The following is a 23,828-nucleotide window of genomic DNA, read 5'->3' on the forward strand; positions in this document are numbered from 1 at the left end:
TATCAAATCCTTGCAAATATATAAATTTAATTCGACTTGATTATTGGAAACCATGGTGATTTAACAGTCGTTTATTTGCAACAAACCGTGTTGTTGAAGTTAAAACCACATTTTTATTGAATTATTAAGCAAAAAACAAGCGTATGTATTTTTGAAGTTGTTACTCTTATACATACAGGCACATGTCAATAACTGAGTATTTCTATGTTATCAGCAGCCCATCACTAAAGGTGATCAATGGTTGTTGGTCAATATATCATTTCATAACTTTGGAGTTGTTTTTTATCTTCTATTGCATACCATTATGTTTCACTTTTACATGGAGCCTCCCTCACAGCCGGTTGAGATCACCCTTGGGTACATATGCATATATACAGAGTAAATTACAAATACAAGTTATATGATTTACAATAGTGTCATCCATCAAAGATGAGCAAAAGAAGGCTCTCATAAAAATTTGATTTTTCTGCATATAACCTGTTATTTCACTTTAATAAAAAAGAAATTATTTACTAAACAATATTGTTTTAGCAAGAAAAAATATGACATATAAAGGAGCCAACTCTAAATTAACAAAAATACCACAAAACAATTAAGCACGTTTGATAAAATTATGCTAAAGTGGCCATAGCTTCAACCACATTGTAATGCTGTAATAAATATCTTTGAAATGAAGTAAAAACCCATTTCTCAATCTCCTTGCATGGCTACTATAACTGCTCCTTCTCTTTAGCTTTGCTATATAATAAGCATACATTAAAAGACTATTTCGAAGTGAATATCATTTAGACTTATACAAAATTACTCACTTTTGTATAATTTGGAGGAATTGGGCTACTTTTGTACACACAACAGTTCATATGTTAAGTACACATTCTTGCAGTATTTTTACTTGCTGAAGTTTTCCTATTTCATCAATTGAATCAATAGATAGATTATAAGTTTAGGATTTATTCTGCAAAAAAATACAAACATCCAGTTACAGATTTGTTCGCTCCATTTTCTCATTCATCACATATAAGCACCATCATGTCAGTGATACATCTTAAAATGGTAGTATCTGTACTTGTACTAGTATTTGTTCAATAACGTATGTATCGTCATATCACCCTATCTTCTGACTGTCATCAATCTTTCTCAATCGACTTTCAATGTTCTACAAAGTAGAGTAGAAGGTCATGAAAAAGCAATATGTTTTTTGAGAATATTAGAAAGTATGATAATGCAATTTACTTTCTCTAGCTCGATACATCAGAAACCCAACACTGAGCGGATAAGAAAATTTGCACAGAGAACAAATGCAAGATTTTGCAACATTTTTGCAAGATACAGAACAAATCAACTTAAGCTAGGTTATAGGTATAATATTCTAAAATGTTCAAACAGTAATATAATGATTAAACTTTTGCTTCATTTTTGTGAGCCAAAAGCCCTGCTAATCATTGTATGAGCTAGTTTAGCCTGTTTAGACTAGCTTTAAGAAAGGAGTCGTGTGTTCAACAACAGCAAAACTCTAACAGACAACTCCCAAACCGCTTGTTGAGAGAGTCTAGAGCTATTTTTGTGCCTGCTACATATTGCATAAAATGATGCTTGGTAGGCTAAGAGACGAGGTATTAAGGGACTCCATGTGAGTGCCAAGAAAGTGGCCGAAGATGAACTGACAACTTAGCTAATAACACAAAGCCTCAACAGCTACACAAGACAAAGCTCCCATGCTGCAACAAGAATTATGCTCTCTTGAATCTTGAGCCAAAATTTGGCACATGAAATTTAATCCACAAAAGTATTACCATCTCTCTATTGGCAAGTCGTCTTTGCCGATGGATACAAATAACTTTCTCATCTTATATGATCACCATCTTCAAAGTGTGACTTCTAATCCTTGTTTTGTGGTAGAGTTGCAGAATGATCTGAAATTTAATCAACATATTTTTAAAATTGAATCCGAGGAAAAGCAATTAATCGGCATGCTTACAATGGTTCTGAAAGATGCAGATCAAAAGACAAGAAAGATAGCTGATACTTCACGAGTTAGACCTGGTCCTGAGTATGGCTGCATGGTTTGGGACCTTTACCTTACAAAGGATATTACTTTACTAAAGTGAACTCAAAACGCTGCACTGAGATTTTTGTATAGACAAAAAAGCAGAGTTAGTTTTCTTCAACTATGAGAAATTAATCATTTTGAAACCTTGAAAGACAGATGAGTTAAACTTTGTCATAATGTTTTTAGTAAAATTCTGGGTGGTGGTATTGACTTATTGATCAGGACCAATATCAATATACCAATATTGACATTGGTCCCATTCGCTACTTGGGACTTGTAATTTAGATGTTGCGTACAAAGCTACATACATGGAAAATGGTAGCGTACAGCCTGCTACACGGTATTGGCGTTTCATAATTTACAGTTTTTGACTAATTGTACTGCTCAGAGGATGAAATTTTTAATGTAATGTTACTTATCACAATTAGCCATCCCAAGACAAACAGTTTTAACTCATGATTCAACCTTTCGATCAATCAACCTTGCTTGCAACACAAAATAATAAAACCACTACATAATTATATGTAATATATATTATGTATATGGTATAATATACCAAAGATATAATATTACTACTACTCTGTATATATTAGCAATGCATAAGACATTGCTAAAACAATGTTTTACAAAGCAAGCTAAAACAAAGCAATGCGTAAAACATTAAAAGTGACCAGAAGAATGGAACAATTTAGTTATAAAACAACTATTTATTTTTTTGTTATTTATTCGCAAATAATCATATTATTTTGTCTCATTCATTAACCCACACTCGTTTGACTATTATTAAATTACTATAAGCAGACAGACCAATGCCCAATATATCAAATTATTAATACTAGTTCACCGTTAGTTGCAGACTATTAATTAATTACAACTATCAATAAATAATAATTCGTAGTACAACGAATGGTACTACCACCCTAAGGTGGTGATGATTTTATCAGACTCAAAGCATCTACCAAAGCTTTGAGATTTTAAGCACACATCTTAGCGTTCTTGTGGCTCCGAACAGCCACCAGTAGTAATAGTAGCAGTGGTAGTAATCGTTAAGAAAGCCAAGAAAGGAAAGGAGATATTAAATTGTTTTTATTTTACACTTCCACGATTTTCGTTCTGATTGATAGATGACTTTAATCAATAGTATGTTTTTTCAATCAATGTTAAGTGAAAACACTATTATTGCATTACTTTTTACCATTTTTCTTACATTTTTTCTTCAACAATCAATAGTAGGCCTATGCACCATCTCCATAACTGTAGACGTAATCTCCAGGAAGTGTAGACGTAACCTCCAGGAAGTGTAGACGTAACCTCCAGGAAGTGTAGGCGAAACCTCTTGTAGCCGAATCCTCTTGTAGGCGTAATCTCTGTAACCCCACTTCAAGTTGTAGTAAGTTTTCAGTAAAACTATAGCATGTAAGATATTAGTACACCGTACTCACTTGCTATGTTATGGTGTTATATTATTTGCAAAACGGAAACTTTATAAAAGAAAGCACGTAAAAGTGTAATTTGTTGTATTATGGGATTTGTTAGGCTCAGGCTATATTGGTGTCTGAGCTCAAGGCAGTACAGGTGGTCTTGGTAATTACGGTGAGTGCATAAAGCTGGATAAAGCTAGTGGGTAAAGCTAGTAGATAAGCTAGTGTAAGGCAGTATAGGGGAGGATATAAGGAAGTGTAACGAAAGACAGAGGCTCTTCTTCATCTTCACATCAGTACATGTGAGTACATTGATTTATACAACATAGTTAGCAAAAATATAGCAAACATACTAATACTATGATAGGAAAAAACAAATCAAAAAGACTAATTTAAAGCACCCTATTTTAGCTATCTAAAATACAAAAAATAAAGTGACTACCGAAAATCGAGCACGAGCACTGATTTGAAAATATCATCAAAATTAGTTCAGGTTCTTCATAGTTTATCCTTTAAACCACCCTGATTTTATAGCTAAAAGTGCATTAGTTCAAATCTAAGGCTATGTAAAATAGAAGTGTAATAATTATAGTCGTTAATTAGGGAGAACACAACTTCTAATTTAATCGTTAAAACTGTAAGTAGTAGTAAGTTTTCAGTAAAACTATAACATGTGCCACATGTTGGATATTAGTACATGCTTGCTATGTTATGTTATTTGCAAAACAAAAATGTTATAAAAGAGAACTCGTCAAAGGGTTAAATAGCAAAAATATAGCAAAAATACTAATACGATAATAGAAAAAAACAAGTACAAAAGATTCTTTCAAAGTGTCGGATATCAGTTCTGGAAGAAACCAGGCCAATCTATTTTGCCAAGGAAACCAAAAACTACTATGACTTGTGATGACAACAATACACACAGAAATGAAATTTAATGACCTATTCATCTTAACACAACAGACAGACCACCTTAAAGGATGTCAGATGCTAACTAGACAGGAAAACCACAAATCACTGTATCTCACCGTAATATATATATTTATTTATATACTTATTCAGATTCAACATAACACATCAAAATATTGCATAAACATTGGAAAGAGAGACGTGATAGCTGAGCAGCCATCCAATCCTATATAGAACCTGTACCGAGTAGAAGAGAGCCTCCATCCACGAGCTACAATAAAAAGAGTATGTCACATAAATAATAACTGCATGGCTTGAGCTTACACTTTAATCTTTGTATTTTATGCTTTTACTTTATGTTAGTTCTAAATTTTCTGTTTTATGCTATTTTTTGTTCTATTATACATTGGTAATGCCAAAGCAGTCTTAAGAAACCATCAAACTCATGAAAACCAGTCCTTTCAACTATGTCTCCATGAGATTCCATTTAATCATGGAATTTCCCAAGGAGCTGGCTTCTAGCAGCAAGCAGAGCCTCAAATAATAAAAGAAAGGAGCAAAATACATACTCCAGAATTTTTCTAGATTTTTAAAGCTAAAAACAAACGAGATACATACACTTCTATAAATTTTACACTCCAAAAATTGGCTAAGTTTTGCAAACATCATGAGCTTCAAAAAAGGATGAGCTCAGACGCTCCACCACAGCTAATCCGTTGCAATATGCTTAGTCAGCAATTGCACAAAGTTTGCAAAATGCTGACTTGAAGCCAATTAAAAGTTGTTATTCTCAGACGGCTTGTACATAAGGAGCCTCTGAGAGTGATTAAGACAGAGAGAGGAGAGGCCAGAGAGAGGCCAGAGAGAGGGGGCCAGGGAGGCCACGTTGGTAAAATTGTATACCCCTTTTACTACTTTTTTACCTCGAGGAGATAAAGCCATTTGGCTGAATACTACGATAATACTTGTACGTTTCTGAGGACACATTTTTTTACCACTCATTTTGACGAGATATACACTTATTATACTATGAATTATTTGAACGATTTTTTTTATTTGTTTTATGCCCAAGTGAGGCTTGTTATTGATAAATATACTTTATATCAAAGCCTGAGATAGGCCAATCTATTACTGATACGACAACAATATTTGAGTTTGCAACCAGCATTTGAAATTGACGCCCGAAAGAGGCTATATACTGCTAAAACAACAGTGGCTAACACTCATTCTACAGAGGAACATACATTGGTGCCCAAGCGAGGCAAGACAACTACTGAGCTGGCAGATAAGTATAAAATATTCAGGAGAAGAAAACTTGTGTCAGAATTGCAAATACGGAAACAGATCATACACAAATTGGCAGGATTGATTTGACAGTTGATTGATATAGAGAACATTTCTTTGCCTGGCAGGAAGAGCCACCTTGCCAGTTCGAAAAATTTATTTGTTACGTGAGAAAATCAGTCAGGAGTGCTACCTTACACAACATTATATAGAACCACACAAAAACACGATTGCATTTAAAAGTTACATTTTATTAAATCATTTTATTAACATTTTATTAAAACTTTCATTTAGTTTAAATAATTATATACATACATTTGTATTTATAAAATATTATTAAATTTTCTCCACTGACAAAGCTATAGCTTTGCACAACACTACGAGTAGTTTGGAAATACATCATATCAACAACAAAAGTATATTTATATAATTTAAAATACATTATATTATTTAAATTTATTATATTCTTTTATTTATTACATATTATATATTTATTTATTATTTTCCTCACGCGACAAAAGCCACCTATTTTAGCTACATTTATCTAAAGCGTAACATAATTGTTTTTTTTACAAATCAGCAGTGTGGCTATGTGCTGCTCACCTAAGTATATTGTAGCAGTTTGACTAAAATGTAACAATAAAAGTGCTGACAGTTTTGATAGTACACTCTTATTTATATTAATAAAATGAAGATGATCAAAAAGTAGATAGATTCAAAAAAATTGTTATGAGAAGCAAAAACCAGCAATGGTGATTCTGTTAAAAACACAGTTTTGTTATCATTTGAATAGATTTTTGATGTTTGAGATAGTCTGACTGTCAGCATGTTTCCAGATTAAAATTGGCAAAACTTTTTACCAGACACAACCACAAGAAGAAAGGTATCACTAGTAGTGATCATTGCTAAGTTTCTAGGCTTCACGTTTCTATTATGTGAGTCGCTTTGCAACTTGAAACCTCATAATTGCACTTTGTAAGTATGTAGGTGCATGTAAGTGGGTGCCATTATATGTAGAGTCACATTACTACAACAAAGTCAGCATAGACGGAGTATCCGACTGCTCCATGTGCTGCCATGGAGCTTATTTTACAGGAGCAAGTAAGTTTGTAGTATTCGGGGTCAGTTTTGGAGGATCCTCCACTGTATATCAACTCCTCTCACAGTCATCACCTTCTTTATAGACATGCAAAGGTTTGAGTATCCGGAAAGACCAATCATACTCATCAGCTGAGTAGTATGATTGGTGCTCCTCAGGCTGTAGCATGCAATAGTAAAGTTATTAGATATGAGACAACAGGCCCTGCTTTTTCCATGGCTGTTTTCCTTTTAGTCCATTTTTTGAAATGGCTTCTTCCACATAGTGGGTGATTGTGACCTTCGTCTGGCTTCTTGCAGCAGGCCTCAAAAGGGCTCAAGAAGCTATTTCTAGCTATTTACGGTATTTCCATCTCATCGCCTGACTAGTGCCATCTATTAAGGCCATTGCGATCATAGCTACTAACAACATCGATGGGGACCATGTCACAGGAATATTGTACGCTGGAAACCAAAACATGCCTAATCTACGAGGATTTGTTTTAAGGCATCTTATATTGTATCTTCTGCTTGGTACTTCTTTTTTTAGTTGCTGGCTTTGTCAACCTTTTTCGAATAAGAGATGCGATCCAGCAGAAAGGTCATCCTAGGACAAAAAGTTAGAAAAGCTCGTAATAAGAATCGATATTTTTTCTGTATTGTACACTGTTCCTGATACGGTTGTGACAGTGTGCCATTTCTATGAGAAACATTATAGAGTCGAATGGAACAGAACTATTATGCGCCCGTGTGACAATTCAGGTACTAAACCAGAGTACAGAGTTTACTTGCTCAAATACTTTGTGTTCAGCTGTTGGTATTACTTCAGGCTGTTAGGTACGACCTGAAAAAACTCTTGTCTCTTGAAGAAAGCCGTCGCCTAATTGTGCCTGATGCCAAACAGCAGCCGACAATGCTGGCTACCTCTTCATCTCCACCAGCTAGCGACAAAGGAAGTAATTATACTGTTTCAAGTCATACTCTTAGCCATGTACAAGTTACACCCAGTGTGGGAGTTATCTTTTCTTTGATAAAACTAACTAAATGCTCGTCCATTGATTCCCTACTTTATATTTACACAAATTTTATTGTATTTCAAGCAATTCTCTGCTGTTTTCTTCAAGCTCCAATAACAGAATTGAATTTTGAGATTGACATTGCGAAATACTCTCAATATATGAATTGCGGGTGTTTTTCACAAGGTATTTAATATTATTCTTAGACTATATTAGGAAGTTGGAACTTGCTCTCTACTAAAGAGCTACCTAATCGACTATATGACAACAATATAAGTACTCAATGATACAACAGTGATGCACCAGAGCAACAATAATGATTAAAGATGGGAGTCATTTTCAGTTAAGTCCTAACATATCAATATCAAAACTGTCAGGCTGACACCAACTTTGAACCTATCGATTTATGAAATAGACTTCAATTTTCTATTACAAAAACAAACATTTAAAGCTCTAAGGTTACCCTCTCAGTTTTAAAGTGTGTCTAATAAGAAACCGACAACATTTTTGTATTGATATAAGTACCAAAAAATGCCACAGGTATTACATAGATATTTAATTAGCTGAAATCATTGAATTAAATAAAAAAATTTAAAATTAAGTTTTTCTTTTCGGCCTATTACTTTCTCACTAAAATGCACTAAAGAGTTATTTGCAATTTACTATATTGGCACATCTAATAAAACTCAAACTATTTCTCAAAGTGTGTCGTCTGTCTTCTGTTGTCGTATATATGTCTGTATGCATTCCGGCTATAGATATAGCTTCAGCGTACACTGGTTATTTTACAGATGTGGCCACGAGTCATGATGCCCCTGTTAAGAAAATTTTTTCGTAAGGTTCAATTACTATATTTTTGTAGATGACACATATACTATATTCGTGAGAAGAGCCTTAACATTCTCTCACCTTTCAGTCAGACAAAGAACGATATCTCATTTTTACATTTGTACCAGTATCAAGAGACAATAGTATCGCCGTATTCAAAGTTGTGATGGATATCTTCTGGTGGAACAGTAACCTTTTTTCAAATACACACACTTCTATGCAAGAATTTCAATTACAAAAAACTAACATTTTTTGAGCAAGTTTTATGTAAGCACCTCCCAAGTTAGAAAACAGATAATTACTTAGGTTGATGGCATTATAGCCGATTCAGATTTTCGTGATTACACAAATGATTGAAATAGCAGCACTCACTCGGATGGTGGTGAAAATATTACAGTAGTTACATTCTAGTTTTGTAAGGGTAAGGAGCTAGTAGGAGTAAGAGGATCATTTTAGCTTCATAGCAATTGTAGCTTCACGTCGCTTTATCAATACACAAAGTATAGATACATTAAATTTATTGCATGACAGTGTTTTTTAACATATTTGAGAAATAAAGTATATAACAAAACTGTTTTATATAGAGTTTAAAATTGAAAAAATAATGTTTGCATGCTGTATCATGAAGCAATATAGTATCGGCATCTTTCAGTAAAATGGCTGGCTGTAGGCCGATAGCTAAATTTTTACATGGATGTTGTACAATAATCGTTATTATTAATTCAACATATTCAGGATTCTTTATTTATTTTTGTCCAGTTCATAATAATTGTATCATTACCAAATCATCCTTTATTGTATTCGTAGTAAAACCGACTTAATTTAGCTATTACTTGTTAATTATTTCTCATTTATATGTAAACCCCTTTTATAGACTTTTTTCTTTTTTGGAAAATGTTTGACCTGTCCAAACCTTTTCCTTATGATATAAAGTTTGAAAGCTACAGTTTGACAAAGTTTGAAGACCTTTACTACAGTTGTTTTTATTTTCTATTAAATTCTTTCAACTACACAAAACACCTTTCTCATGATATGTAGTTTGAAAGTTAGAATGGCACATGATGTTATATGTTAAATAAAAGTCAATTTTCTGTCAAATGGCTTTTTTATTACCCGGGCAACACCGGGTAGAGATGCTAGTTCTATTATAGAATGAGAACTGGAACTAGTCCAAGCGATAATGAGTAGCGACAGTACCTTTTTGGGTAGAATAAGATTTATTAAAAGAGATGCAACCATTTACCCCTGGGTCATATTGACCACATTCAACAGAATAAATAATAGTTTTATCCGACATCGGTCAACGAGCCATGAGTAAATCTATAGCATGCTCTCGCGTACAGCTAGTAACACTTTCTAATTGACCTAGTCTAAAAATCCATCTTATGGCACCCCTCTGGATAGTTTCTAGCATGTCTATTAAATACTTATGATATGATGACCACACCCGACAGGTGTATCCAAGATTCGACCTCACTATTTCAGAATAGATTTTTGAATAAATTGTGAAGCACAATTTGCCACAAAAACAGTTGGCGTAATTATGATTTGATCTCTTCCTTGTTAGCTCATCATATAAGAAAATACAACAACAAAATAATATAGTCAGCTATCTGTATATGGAAAAGTCAGTGTTTCTGTGCGTATGTCATATGTGTGTCCAGCTATAGCGATAGTTTCTGAAATGAAAAACTCATGTTGCACTGGATTTGAAACTACTAGGCCAAGCGGCTACAATGCTATACAATAGCATAATTGTGGCCATATTCATTACATCAGTTAAAATACCCATTCTTGAAACACTTGCAAAAATGATTACATTGTGGCTATGATTACAAACCATTTCTTTCTTTCAGCAAATTACTTAAATTCTGAGAGCTAACAGTGCATTTAAAGTATTTTGTGTAATCAGACGGGCTTGGGTTTATATCCTCTTTTTCAATATTCTCCTTATTTCAGATGATATTCAGTTGTGGTTATATTTAGTCAAGACAATGCTGGGTTATAGAAGTAATTGAACAGGCTTGTATTTGTTCACACCAGCTATCTGGCAATTAAGAATGTATATGGTTCGCAAAAAGTCAATTAAGATAGAATACACCAAAATTGCTTTATCGATCAATGTACATTTGCTTCCACATAACTGATAGTGTCCGGTATGATAATATTACATGACCGCAATCATCTTTTTAGCTTCAAAGTTATTACTGAAAGGTACCGATGAGGTAAGATAACTCTTAGTAGACGGTTAAACGACTTAGACAGTTGGACATATGATTGAATATACATCTGCACACATAATTATAACGTATAAAACATGTAAAAGATATGCCTATAAAAATACTGCAATATAAGGCCTATCTAACTATCCTATCCTAACTTGTGCACAAAACTGCCAGCAAATCTTGTGTACCAGGATAGAGCCATAAAACGGTAGACCGACCGTTTTAGACATACTTGCCAGTGCACAGTAATGCTGGTGCAATTTAAAACATTGTCGATATGGTGACTTATCAAAGATGAGGCTCGCTGGTGCATTATAAATTCTGGTACTGGTGTAGACGGATAGCTAGCTAGGCAATGCTTGTAAAAAAATGCAGAGTATGTTGTAATTTGTTTTTTTATTGTGCATAAGAGTAAATATAATCATACATCAAAAAGCGTTTATACCCCAGAGGGCAGGCCTTAGAAAGTTCAGGAGGGTAAAGCAGATGTGTCAACTATTATGATTCGCAGTTAGTAGCAAACAGGCCCCGCCCTCAACACTTGATTACATAAATTCTAGTTTTATTATACACATCTAATGGCTACACATAAACACGAAATATATAAATAAGGATATACATTGTATTGTTTATACCAGTTCACATCAAAAAGGCTGATTCGCTCTCAGTTTTGAGATATAGCAATTTTAAAAGTATGGGTTTTATTACAAACTACAGCAGTAAACCGGGCTTTAAACACAATATTTGACACGAGTAGGCAATCATTACTACATATCAGATGCACTCTAGTACAAACACGCAATTTTTGTAATCCTGCTAATTCATCAATTATTTATTTTATATTATTGATAATGTTATTTCAATTAGAATTATTATCATTGATAATATTAATAAGAGGAGAAAACAATTACGCACAATAAAATATGAGGTGGTTACATCAACATGAGTATTCAGCTCCTTGTGTAGGCTCCCTAACTCATAAATGAATGAGTAAACTAAAGCGACATACACTCGTGCATCTAATGACCCGACCTTGCTATTGTCCTTCAACTTAACATAATTTAGCGAAAAAGAAATTTAAATAAATTTAAATTTAGTACATGAGTTTAATTTAATGTCGGCTTTCCATGACGCGCATTACATTACTGGTTGGCAACCAATAATGGTTGGCAACCCTACTACGTTACAAAATATGCATCGGTTGCTAGTCCTAATTGAATTATTTTAAACTGTTTGGTCAAGAGCAACTTCGATTGCTGCTGTACATTGGAACTGATGTTTGTAGGGTTTACCATAAAGGGCACAATGTACAGGTCGGTAGGTACGACGGCAGTACGGGGTAATGGAAGGATGGGTACAGCAAGGCAATAGATATAAAGAGGATATGACACCCTATGCCACCCACCCAAGCCCTATCCCGTTCTCCCATCACCCGTACTGGTGCCGTACCTTATGCTTCCATCACCCGCATTTTGTGCCTATATATTTGAGGCCTTTTCATCGCAATCAAAACCAAATTTCTGTAATGCGCACCACGAAAAGTCGACACGCCATTCATGTACTTTACTTTTCACTAAACTCTGTAAAAGTGAAGGACAATAGCAAGGTCAGGTCATTAGATACATGAGTGTATGTTGCTTTACTTTACTCATTCATTTTTGAGTTAGGGAGCCTAAGCAAGAAGGTGAATACTTTCGTTGATGTAACCACCTCATATTTTTTGTGCGTAATTGTTTTCTCCTCTTATTAATATTATCAATGATAATAATTCTAATTGAAATAACATTATCAATAATATAAAATAAATAATCGATGAATTAGCAGGATTACAAAAATTGCGTGTTTGTACTAGAGTGCATCTGATATGTAGTAATGATTGCCTACTCGTGTCAAATCTTGTGTTTGAAGCCCGGTTTGCTGCTGTAGTTTGTAATAAAACCTATACTTTTAAAATTGCTATATCTCAAAACTGAGATCGAATCAGCCTTTTTGATGTGAACTGGTATAAACAATACAATGTATATCCTTATTTATCTTCTTCGTGTTTATGTGTAGCCATTAGATGTGTATAATAGGATTAGAATTTATGTAATCAAGTGTTGAGGGCGGGGCCTGTTTGCTACTAACTGCGAATCATAATAGCTGACCCATCTGCTTTACCCTCGTGAACTTTCTAAGGCCTGCCCTCTGGGGTATAAATGCTTTTGGATGTATGATTATATTTATTTTTATGCACAATACAAAACAAATTACAACATCCTCTGGATCTTTTTACAAGCATTGCCTAGCTAGCAATCGTCTACACCGGTACTAGAATTTGCAATGCACCAGCGAGCCTCATTTGTGATAAGTCACCATATCGACAATATTTTAAATTGCAGCAGCATTATTATGCACTGGCAAGTATCATCCTCAAAAAATGATTAAGTCGGCAATCTTCTACGTGTAGATTGCACTGATTTGGCTTGTTCTTTCTAAGGGTTTACCATCATACCAGCAGGACAGTTCTGTTTCCCTAGGTTTTTCCATTTGTCAAGAGAAATGGTATTTCTTATGCAGCAAGTCTAGAGTTGCAATATCTTCGAACAGAGGGTCAAGGATCGAACAATCTCCTTTAGCTTGCTAACCAAATTCCTCTTGATTTTTATGACAATATTTGTATTTAGCACAAAAACCCGATAAAGAATAACCAATTTAATTCGGTGAGCGAAAATTCATTGAAACTTGGTTGCCCAGTGTAATCAATATGGTAACAGGCATTGCAGACTAGACACGCTCAGCAAAACATTGGTGGAGAGCCAATGGGTTATTATTTTTGAAGAAAACTGGATATCAAGGTTATGTTAAACTAATAACTATTTTGGGTGCTGTTGAGTCAGCCACTTGTATCAAGTCTAAATAGACATGTATTTGATACAATATAATATGATGACTGAGGGTTCCCTGCATGTTTTGATTTACTCTAGTTGGAAGAAGATTGATCATCGAAATTATCAGAATTACACTCGTATTCAAAGTCAGTAGGGTTTAAACCATAACTGTCACGTACAACTTTAATAGTAGTGTCTAGGTAAATCAGCCACGCTGATTCCGATTTTGTACTCAAAATAAAGATTGGTCCACTAACTTTCAATGTCATTCAAGCCTTTTTTGAGGCATTTCACAATCCGTTTCGAAAACAACGCAATCGGCATTACAAGCTCCGCCCATAAACATGTGACAAAACCTAGCTTTTTCAGAAGCAGAAGAATGTTTAGTCCGATTTAGAATAATAGAGAGGAGTGTCTTAAAACTCATTATTATCCAAATCCAGCCTGTAAAATAATCTCAGTCTTTGCCGAAAGGTATATAAACTATTTAAAATTGCTTGTAGCTTGTTACATGATGTTTAAATAGGCTGAATGCTGAGAAAAATGAGCTCAAAAAGCGTGATTTATCACAAGCTAGCGATGTTATCGCGCTCTTTTTAAATATGCAATGTTAAATAGCTTATCTACCTTTCAGAAAAGGTTAAGATTATTTTTAAGGCTGAGTTTAGATATTAATGGATTTTAAAACAACCATCTCTATTATTCTAAATCGGTCTAAACATCCCCATGTAACTTCTGTTCTTAAAAAGCTAGGTTACGTCATGAATTTATGGGCGGAGCTTGTTGTGCCGATCGTGCTGTTTTCGAAACCAACATTAAAACGCTGTAAAAAAGCCTTCATTACTTTGAAAGTTAGTGGGCTAATCTTTATTTTGAGTACAAAATCGGAATCAGCGTGTCTGATTTACCTAGTAAATACGATAAAAGTTGTACATGACTGTTATGGTTTAAGGTCGATCAATTGCCTTCAGAGACCATGAAACCCCTGAAACCATGACAACCACTACAGCAAAAACGAAAGAACTAATTGCAACTGATGTAACCGAGTCATTATTAGTAGGCCTAGCATTTTGGGGATGGTTTCTACTGATAACTTTCTATTACGGTTTCGTAAAGATCAAACAATGAATGTCAATGTGGCGGTATAATAGAGGTGATGTTCAATTAAAGGGTCACGCTGTGTTTTTCAACCTTTCTATTAAAGGGGGCATTCAAATAACAGTAACATAAAAGTTGTAAATGACATTGGCAAAAACAGTTGAAATATTTCCATCGTATCAATTCACATGCGGTCGTAACTTCGGTTGAACGCATTTATTATCTGGCTGTCCAATCAAATACTAATAATGCTGCAGGTAAATCAAAGGCTATTAGGCGTATCATAACAAAACTGAAAGGGGAGGAGTGTGTCCAAACTGAACAAAATGGGAGTAGGTTTTCTCCTTGTGTGCATATATCCTGTGTCATAAGTTTTAGCCAAATAAATACATTTTATATAATAATTACATAATAAGAAAACCTAGCAAAGTTTTGATTTTCTGTTTGAAAGAAATTTTGATAGCATTTACTGTGAGCAACTAACAGAAAGTGGCAACTAACGGCAAGTGGCAGCAGTAGCTTGCTAACTGTTATTCTCATTTACGCAGTAAAGAATAGAACAATGTGCAATAGTGCCAAAAGAAATAATCTAAAAAGTTAAAAAGCACCAATCTATAAAAGAACCAAGCCTAAAAATCATAATACAAGATATTTAAAAAAACTGACAAGAAGAACTAGAGCAATTGGGCCTAGTTGGCACTGCTATGGAAGAAGTTAGTGGTGAAAGTTGAACTTGACCTTGAGAAGATATTTCATCTTGATCTGGTTGGTGTTATAGACTATGTACTCATTGTACTGGAGCGTATAACCTGATGAGTTGACTATACCTGTCTCCTTAAGCCTTCCACATGGTACAGTCACGCCATCCCTATGGGATTCAGATATCATACGCTATTATATACCGATATGTAGAGCTATCTAAACTCATGACAAATAGATTTTTAGTCAACAAGAACATGATCACTACTTGATGATCACAGTGACAAACTGCTTTAATATTACCAGCCCTTGAATGACAATGGAAGATATTAAAGCATTTGGTAATTTTTTTATCAGAGTCCTCTGGTGTTGTGTCTATTAAACATTGGTTAAAACGGTTTGAATTTTCCTACGACCAAACACGAGCGAAGCAATTGTTTTGGAGATTTATGATAAATGCATATGTGCACACAACCCATGAAAATGATTCATCAGCGGCCGTCGCAAGTCCTTGTACCGAAATCTCATTAACAAATTCAACCATTTTTAATGGAGTCGTTTAAGTATAATAACAATACAAAACAAACATAAACCTATTTAAATAAGTTACCAAGTCTTTATTATTTGTAGACAATATCCTAAACCTTTCCCATCTGATTGGATTATACATAAATAGACAGATTAATTCGACCTGAAATCGTTAATAAAACTTGACAAGCCTTAATTTTTATCAAAATTAGGACCGGCAAACGAAACGCCAAACGACAGAGAATAGATCCATTAAGTCGTGAGCATTTCACGAAAAAATTGTGCACAGTTCACCAGTCAACGGTTTTGTCCAATTGCCGAAGGTTTCTTTAATTAACGCAGAAGTACTGAAAAGTCATCGTTTCTTTGTTGCCGATTTCAAAGTAACTGACATTTTGGACACCTTTGAGTACTTTGGTATTCTAACCGATGTCCAAAGCAGTAAAAGTAAAGGAAATGACCATCATATTTTTTCTAACGATTCTTGTGAGATTATTACAATATTTAATTATAAGAATGATTATTCGATTTTATGAGATTTAATTATAAGAATGAGCATTCGAATTTACAAGATCAAAGTATATCGTGACCGATGCTGGGCAATATGTTACTGTTATTATTTTTTCTAAATAGCTTTGTTAAATAGGTTTTCTAAAAATCTATATAAATATCACAGCTTCTTGATATTGTTAGCTATGACGTTTTGAATTGTAAACAAAATTGTGCATTGGTTTTCTATTATTACTGTATTACTATATTAATGATATTGGTTATTCTAAAAATATCAGTGCATTTTAGTTCTAATATTGCATTTCTCCTATTGCGGGGGAGAGATATAAACATATAATCTTTTCCTTTCATTATTGCTGTTTGTTGTACATAATAACACCCAGTACATTACAGCTACCATTGCAGTTATTCTATTGCCCTGCAGTGGCACTTGACTGCTAATATTGCATTTCTCAACCATCAGTACCCTTTCTTTTTTCCAATATCACTTTGGTCGTGGGCTGTATGACAGGGGAATTTCTAGTTATAATATGAAAGTTCTATCGGTGTTGAAAGTTTCCTTTATATATTAAATGTTGACTTGCAAAAATTTCACATTACAGATATTTGATATGGAAAGATTTACCATGTCTTGCTCTATTGTGTTGTAGGTGCAAAATATGTGGAAAGGGGAATGATTACAAGCTCTTAAAAGCTCACAAATGAACAGAAAATCGCAGCCACACAAGACCACCATAGTTGGGATTCCCTTTCCAAAACGGCTCAAATGTGATGTAGTTGTGAGAGATGGCTTCTGATTACACTTTCTTGCAACCTTATTCGTTGAAATATGTTCACAAATATACTTCACGCATTCAATAAAACTATGTCTATTGTTCTTACGGCTCTGTTTTATTGTCATCATGATGCTGTCACTTTTAGCAGTGATATCTTATAACTCGCCATAAAAATTCGTTTAATTTTTAAGCCTTAGCTTGAAGGAGTACATATCATTGTCTGATAATCATGACGAGCCTGTTGGTCACTTGTGATAATCGAAAAGTGCTGGAAAAGTTATTTGCGAAATATTGGGTCACATGGTCAGATTACGACTTGCCGATTTGACCAGGCCAAAACAAAACTGTAGAGTAGCGAGCATTTATATTTGATACGGGGTCTTCGGTAAAACCCGAAGTGTTTGTCATAAACTAGTGCTGCAATAAGGTTTATGTTGAGCTTTTTATTGGCCTTTCAATTCACGTGAGAACATCATGTTACAAGACAATAACCAAACTTCATGGCTATGTCAGAGAAATAAAGAGATTCCAATCTACGGCAACGTTTCGTTTTTGAGATTTTAAAAGCTTGCACTCACATTTCCACATATTTTGCACCTACAACACAACAAAGTAATACATGGTGAATCTTTTGATACTAAATAACTGAAATGTGAATTTTGTTGCAAGTCAACCTTTAAGTAACATTTTAGCAGGATATTAAGGGTGGCACCGAAGGAGAGAAACTTACAGGTCAGTATTGCCCTCCTGGCTTGGAGCCATCTTCCCACAACCTTTTACAGAGTGTTTTCCTTTAGGCAGCTTGTTAGCATGGTAGTTTGATGAGACTAGCTCATTTTGCTGACCTATGCAAAAACAATAAACCCTTCCACAATGCTGACCTAGTAGTCGTGATGCGAGATCTCTGGCATCATCGAAAGATTAACCAGAATCGCATGAATGGCTACTCGACTGAATGTAAACATCTAAACAGTCTAGCTGGCATAACTTACCTAGTTTACATCTAAAAAGTCTAGCTAGTATAACTTACCTAGTGTACATCTAAACAGTCTAGCTGGTATAACTTACCTAGGATACATCTAAACAGTCTAGTTAGTATAACTTACCTAGTGTACATCTAAACAGTATAGCTGGTATAACTTACCTAGTATACATCTACACAGTATAGCTGGTATAACTTGCGCAGTGTACGTGTAAACAGTCTAGCTAGTGTAACTTACTTATCATACATCTAAACAGTCTAGCTGGTATAACTTACCTAGTGTACATCTAAACAGTCTAGCTGGTATAACTTACCTAGTGTACATCTAAACAGTCTAGCTGGTATAACTCGCCTAGTGTACATATAAACAGTCAAGCTGGTATATCTTACCTAGTGTACATCTAAACAGTATAGCTGGTATAACTTACCTAGTGTACATCTAAACAGTCTAGCTGGTACAACTTACCTAGTATACATCTAAATAGTCTAGCTGGTAAAACTTACCTAGTGTACATCTAAACAGTATAGCTGGTATAACTTACCTAGTGTACATCTAAATAGTCTAGCTGTTATAACTTACCTAGTGTACATCTAAATAGTCTAGCTGTTATAACTTACCTAGTGAACATCTAAACAGTCCAGCTGGTATAACTTACCTAGTGTACATCTAAACAGTCCAGCTGGTATAACTTACCTAGTGTACATCTACAGAGTCTAGCTTGTATAACTTACCTAGTGTACATATAAACAGTCTAGCTGGTATAACTTAGCTAGTGTACATCTACACAGTCTAGCTAGTATAGCTTACCTAGTGTACATCTAAACAGTTTAGCTGGTATAACTTACCCAGTGAACATCTAGACAGTCTAGCTAGTGTAACTTACTTATCATACATCTAAACAGTCTAGCTGGTATAAATTACCTAATGTACATCTAAACAGTCTAGCTAGTATAACTTACCTAGTGTACATCTAAACAGTCTAGCTGGTATAACTTACCTAGTGTACATCTAAACAGTCTAGCTGGTATAACTTAGCTAGTGTACATCTACACAGTCTTGCTAGGATAGCTTACCTAGTGTACATCTAAACAGTTTAGCTGGTATAAATTACCTAATTTACATCTAAACAGTCTAGCTGGTATAACTTACCTAGTGTACATCTAAACAGTCTAGCTGGTATAACTTAGCTAGTGTACATCTACTGTACATAGTCTAGCTAGGATAGCTTACCCAGTGTACATCTAAACAGTTTAGCTGGTATAACTTACCCAGTGAACATCTAGACAGTCTAGCTAGTGTAACTTACTTATCATACATCTAAACAGTCTAGCTGGTATAAATTACCTAATGTACATCTAAACAGTCTAGCTGGTATAACTTACCTAGTGTACATCTAAACAGTCTAGCTGGTATAACTTACCTAGTGTACATCTAAACCGTCTAGCTGGTATAAATTACATAGTGTACATCTAAACAGTCAAGCTGGTATAACTTACCTATTGTACATCTAAACAGTTTAGCTGGTGTAACTTACCTAGTGTGCATCTAAACAGTCTAGCTGGTATAAATTACCTAATGTACATCTAAACAGTCTAGCTGGTATAACTTACCTAGTGTACATCTAAACAGTCTAGCTGGTATAAATTACATAGTGTACATCTAAACAGTCAAGCTGGTATAACTTACCTATTGTACATCTAAACAGTTTAGCTGGTGTAACTTACCTAGTGTGCATCTAAACAGTCTAGCTGGTATAACTTACCTAGAGCACATCTAAACAGTCTAGCTGGTATAAATTACCTAGAGCACATCTAAACAGTCTAGCTGGTATAACTTACCTAGTGTACATCTAAAAAGTCTAGCTAGTACAACTTACCTAGTGTACATCTAAACAGTCTAGCTGGTATAACTTACCTAGTGTACATCTAAAGTCTAACTGGTATAACTTACCTAGTATACATCTAAACAGTCTAGCTGGTATAACTTATCTAGGGTACATCTAAACAGTCTAGCTGGTAAAAATTACTTATTGTACATCTACAAAGTCTAGCGGGTATGACTTACCTAGTGTACATCTACACAATCTAGCTGATATAACTTACCTAGTGTACATCTAAAGAGTCTAGCTGGTACAACTTACTTAGTGTACATCTAAACAGTCTAGCTGGTATAACTTTCCTAGTGTACATCTAAACAGTCTAGCTGGTACAACTTACCTAGCGTACATCTAAACAGTCTAGCTGGTATAACTTATCTAGTGTACATCTAAACAGTCTAGCTGGTATAATTTACCTAGTATACATCTAAACAGTCTAGCTGGTATAACTTATCTAGTGTACATCTAAACAGTCTAGCTGGTAAAACTTACCCAGTCCAAATCTAAACAGTCTAGCTGGTATAACTTACCTAGTGTACATCTAGACAGTCTAGCTGGTATAACCTGCTTATTGTACATCTAAACAGACTAGCTGGTATAACTTATCTAGTGTACATCTAAACAGTCTAGCTGGTATAAATTACCTATTGTACATCTACAAAGTCTAGCGGGTATAACTTACTTAGTGTACATCTACACAGTCTAGCTGAAATAACTTACCTAGTGTACAACTAAAGAGTCTAGCTGGTACAACTTACTTAGTGCACATCTAAACAGTCTAGCTGGTATAACTTACCTAGTGTACATCTAGACAGTCTAGCTGGTATAACCTGCTTATTGTACATCTAAACAGACTAGCTGGTATAACTTATCTAGTGTACATCTAAACAGTCTAGCTGGTATAAATTACCTATTGTACATCCACAAAGTCTAGCGGGTATAACTTACTTAGTGTACATCTACACAGTCTAGCTGAAATAACTTACCTAGTGTACATCTAAAGAGTCTAGCTGGTACAACTTACTTAGTGCACATCTAAACAGTCTAGCTGGTATAACTTACCTAGTGTACATCTAAACAGTCTCGCTGGTACAACTTACCTAGTGTACATCTAAACAGTGTCGCTGGTATAACTTACCTAGTGTACATCTAAACGGTCTAGCTGATATAACTTACCTAGTGTACATCTAAACAGTCTAGCTGGTATAACTTACATAGTGTACATCTAAACAGTCTAGCTGGTATGACTTACCTAGTGTACATCTAAACAGTCTAACTGGTATAACTTACCTAGTATACATCTAAACAGTCTAGCTGGTATAACTTACCTAGTATACATCTAAACAGTCTAGCTGGTATAACTTACCTAGTATACATCTAAACAGTCTAGCTGGTATAACTTACCTAGTTTACATCTAAACAGTCTAGCTGGGATAACTTACCTAGTGTACATCTAAACAGTCTAGCTGGTATACCTCACCTAGTATACATCTAAACAGTCTAGCTGGTATAACTTACCTAGTATACATCTAAACAGTCTAGCTGGCATAACTTACCTAGTGTACATCTAAACAGTCTAGCTGGTATAACTTACATAGTGTACATCTAAACAGTCTAGTTGGTATAACTTACCTAGTGTACATCTAAAGAGTTTAGCTGGTACAACTTACCTAGTGTACATCTAAACAGTCTAGCTGGTATAACTTACCTAGTATACATCTAAACAGTCTAGCTGGTATAACTTACCTAGTGTACATCTAAACAGTCTAGCTGGGATAACTTACCTAGTGTACATCTAAACAGTCTAGCTGGTATACCTTACCTAGTATACATCTAAACAGTCTAGCTGGTATGACTTACCTAGTGTACATCTAAACAGTCTAACTGGTATAACTTACCTAGTATACATCTAAACAGTCTAGCTGGTTTAACTTATCTAGTGTACATCTAAACAGTCTAGCTGGTAAAAATTACTTATTGTACATCTACCAAGTCTAGCGGGTATAACTTACCTAGTGTACATCTACACAATCTAGCTGGTTTAACTTACCTAGTGTACATCTAAAGAGTCTAGCTGGTGCAACTTACCTAGTGTACATCTAAACAGTCTAGCTGGTATAACTTACTTAGTGTACATCTAAACAGTCTAGCTGGTACAACTTACCTAGCATACATCTAAACAGTCTAGCTGGTATAACTTACCTAGTGTACATCTAAACAGTCTAGCTGGTATTACTTAACCAGTTTACATTTAAACAGTCGAGCTAGTATAACTTACCCAGTGTAAATCTAAACAGTCTAGCTGGTATAACTTACCTAGTGTACATCTAGACAGTCTCGCTGGTATAACCTGCTTATTGTACATCTAAACAGTATAGCTGGTATAACTTACGTAGTAAACATCTAAACAGTCTAGCTGGTGTAACTTACCTAGCGTACATCTAAACAGTCTAGCTGGTATAACTTACCTATTGTACATCTAAACAGTCTAGCTGGTATAACTTATCTAGTGTACATGTAAACAGTCTAGCTGGTATAAATTACCTAGTGTACATCTAAACAGTTTAGCTACTATAACTTACCTAGTGTACATCTAAACAGTCTAGCTGGTTTAACTTACATAGTATACATCTATACAGTCTAGCTAGTATAACTTACCTAGTGTACATCTAAACAGTCTAGCTGGTATAACTTACCTAGTGTACATCTAAACAGTCTAGCTGGTATAACTTACCTAGTGTACATCTAAACACTCTAACTGGTATAACTTACCTAGTATACATCTAAACAGTCTAGCTGGTATAAATTATCTAGTGTACATCTAAACAGTCTAGCTGGTATAAATTACCAAGTGTACATCTAAACAGTGTAGCTGGTATAACTTACCTAGTGTACATCTAAACAGTCTAGCTGGTATAACTTACGTAGTAAACATCTAAACAGTCTAGCTGGTATAACTTACCTAGCGTACATCTAAACAGTCTAGCTGGTATTACTTACCTATTGTACATCTAAACAGTCTAGCTGGTATTACTTAACCAGTTTACATTTAAACAGTCGAGCTAGTATAACTTACCCAGTGTAAATCTAAACAGTCTAGCTGGTATAACTTACCTAGTGTACATCTAGACAGTCTAGCTGGTATAACCTGCTTATTGTACATCTAAACAGTATAGCTGGTATAACTTACGTAGTAAACATCTAAACAGTCTAGCTGGTGTAACTTACCTAGCGTACATCTAAACAGTCTAGCTGGTATAACTTACCTATTGTACATCTAAACAGTCTAGCTGGTATAACTTATCTAGTGTACATGTAAACAGTCTAGCTGGTATAACCTGCTTATTGTACATCTAAACAGTATAGCTGGTATAACTTACGTAGTAAACATCTAAACAGTCTAGCTGGTGTAACTTACCTAGTGTACATCTAAACAGTTTAGCTGCTATAACTTACCTAGTGTACATCTAAACAGTCTAGCTGGTATAACTTACATAGTATACATCTATACAGTCTAGCTAGTATAACTTACCTAGTGTACATCTAAACAGTCTAGCTGGTATAACTTACCTATTGTACATCTAAACAGTCTAGCTGGTATAACTTACATAGTGTACATCTAAACAGTCTAGCTGGTATAACTTACCTAGTGTACATCTAAACAGTTTAGCTGGTATA

General features: G+C 34.7%; 1 pseudogene; it reads left to right on the top strand.

The window, feature by feature from the left end:
- The first annotated feature begins 2,365 nt into the window (after positions 1-2,365).
- The window catches only part of LOC137388260 (frizzled-5-like), a 107,102-nt pseudogene continuing 85,639 nt past the window's right edge, over positions 2,366-23,828 (top strand).

The sequence above is a fragment of the Watersipora subatra genome, chromosome 2, assembly GCF_963576615.1.
Source record: "Watersipora subatra chromosome 2, tzWatSuba1.1, whole genome shotgun sequence".
Lineage (NCBI taxonomy): Eukaryota > Metazoa > Bryozoa > Gymnolaemata > Cheilostomatida > Watersiporidae > Watersipora > Watersipora subatra.